The sequence below is a fragment of the Palaemon carinicauda genome, chromosome 3 (genome assembly GCF_036898095.1).
Source record: "Palaemon carinicauda isolate YSFRI2023 chromosome 3, ASM3689809v2, whole genome shotgun sequence".
In the NCBI taxonomy this organism is placed as follows: Eukaryota; Metazoa; Arthropoda; class Malacostraca; order Decapoda; family Palaemonidae; genus Palaemon; species Palaemon carinicauda.
The window spans coordinates 172557366-172559885 of record NC_090727.1 but is presented as its reverse complement, the minus strand read 5'-3'; positions in this window follow the sequence as shown (position 1 = coordinate 172559885).

Sequence of the window (2520 nt, the reverse complement as noted above, 5' to 3'; positions counted from 1 at the left end):
TCGTGAACTGGCGTGAATTGGCGTGACCAATGCGGAAACGATGCGGAATGATGAGTGAACTCGCGTGAACGTGTCGTGAACGATGCGCGAACTACGCGTGCCAATTCGTGCCATCGCGTGAACGTCGCGTGAACGTCGCGTGAACGATGCGCGAACTGGAGTGAACTGGTCGTGAACAGTGCGCGAAAAACACCAGTGCGTGCCAAAAAGTGGCACGCACTGGCGCGCATCAATGCGTGCCAGTGCGTGGCAAAAATGCGCGCAAGTGTCAGGGGGGCTTGAATCACTTGTAGGTCAAAGAAGCTGCTTGAGCAACGGCGATCACACCCCGGAAACCATCTCGGTTAATGGGATAGGCTAGTGTGGGTAAGTGTGGGGATAGCATTCTTGTATCACCCTCTCTGATGAAACTCTACCCCCTTGGAAATAGTTCAACAAGAAGGCTGTTGCGAATCACTAGCAACGAATCCGATGTAAAAGTTCAAAAAAATCTGCTTATGGAATCTCTAAGAACTCACAGATGGTCCTTAGTCTCGAGCAGCTTTTAAGTGAGAGAAGAGTAAAAAGAACCAGACGGCCAGTAAATAAAAATAAGTTTATAAACACTAACAGTAATCTTAACATTGGAAGTTGGACTGTCTGAATATTTTGAACCAGGATGACAAAATATAGCAGCTTTTGACAGTTTATGTAAAATATGGCCTGGATATGTGTGCACTCGCCGAAACGAGACCAATTTTACTCGAAAAGAGAGCATTATATGGGTGAAAGCAATTGCTATGTTTTGGGAGAGAGGATGACACTCACTATCAAATAGTAGGATTGCTTTTGAACAAACAAGCTAGCCAAGCAGTAGAGAAATGGAAACCAGTGGTTGAAAGAATTTTTGTATGTAAAGCTTAAATCTAGTGATGGACGTATGACAATTATAGTATGCTATGCCCCTACTGATGAAGCGAGTACCAAATAAAGAAGAACTTTTTCCAGTAAATTCAGGTGGTTAACAAGGTGCCAAATCGGGATATTCTTCTTCATATGAGGAGCATGAATGCAAAACTATGTAATGATAATGATGGTTTTAGTGAGTGCATGGGTGTCCATGGTGTAGTGGAAATGAATGATTTGCCAGTTGTTATTTTGCTAATAAATTGATTATCAGCACCATACTGTTTGAACACAGAGATATACACAAGTACACTTGGACATCCCATTTTGAAAAATAATGCATCTGTAAAAACTCACTACTGGATAACAGATTTCGGCAGGAAACTGATATAGTAAGCGACCACCAGCCTGTTGTCTCAAAACTTAGACAAAAGTTGAAGACCAGGAACGATAATGTAAACCTACCTCCCAAATATAGCATTGAAAAACTAAGACAACAAAGCAGTGAAAACGATGATTAAGTTATAGAGTGCAAAAACACATTTACAGTTTTTGAGACGTTAAATGTGAACATATGGTAGATAGAGAATGTGTTGGGTGTTATACCAAAAAATATAATGACAATTTTGGAAAAATGTATGATACCAAGTGTCTTATAAAGAGCAAAAAACTAGTTGTACACGAAAATGTTAGATTGTATAATAGTGAGCTATTAAAGGCAAAAAGACATAGACTTAAGATGGAAGGTATATGGAAAAGAGCCAAATCCTCACAAGCCAGAAATCTATATAATAAGGCCAGAAATGACTATAACATCCTGTTAGAAAAAACAAAAAGAAAATTCTACAACGGCGAAAGTAAAAAAAACTAAGAACATGAGGGAGTTTCACAAAAACCTAAATGATTTGATGGGTTAAAAGAAAAATTATGTCTTGCCTGAAACTGTCTGTGCAGAAAAATTTGCTATATTCTGCAATGAAAAAGTAGATCAAATTTATAGAGGTTTCCCCAAAAATCAGTTAGAAGGACAGTCAGTTATGCCAGTGAAGGAGAGTAAGAAGTTGAAAAATTTAAGGAAATAAATATGCGTGACTTGTTAAAGGTTATGAGAGAGATGAAGAATACATATTGTGGAAACAACCCTTTCCAAATAGTTCAATAAGTGAAGCTCCAAACAAGCAAGTTGTATATAATATTTACCTAAATATAATTAACCTAAGTATATCACAATCCAGTTTTCCTAGCTTTGAAAAAACTGCGTTGATCAAACCAATATACAAAGGAAAAGGTGATGTAAACCGACTAAATTCATATAGGCCCATTTCAAATTTATCCTACATGTCGAATTTTATTGAAAAAAATCATAAGTGAGAAATTATGGGCGCATATTGATGAGTTAGAGGTATTCCCGGGAAATCAATCGGCCTACAGAGCTAATCACTCTACAGAAACTACCTTATGCTCAATAATGAATGATATGATAGGTCTTCTCGATGAGGGAAAATGTGGAATTTTGATTATGTTAGATCTTAGTGCTGCCTTTGATACTGTTGTGCACGAGTACTTACTAGACGACCTAAAGTCCATTGGAGTGACTGAGGAAGCACTGGAATATTTGCGAAGCTACTTAACGAA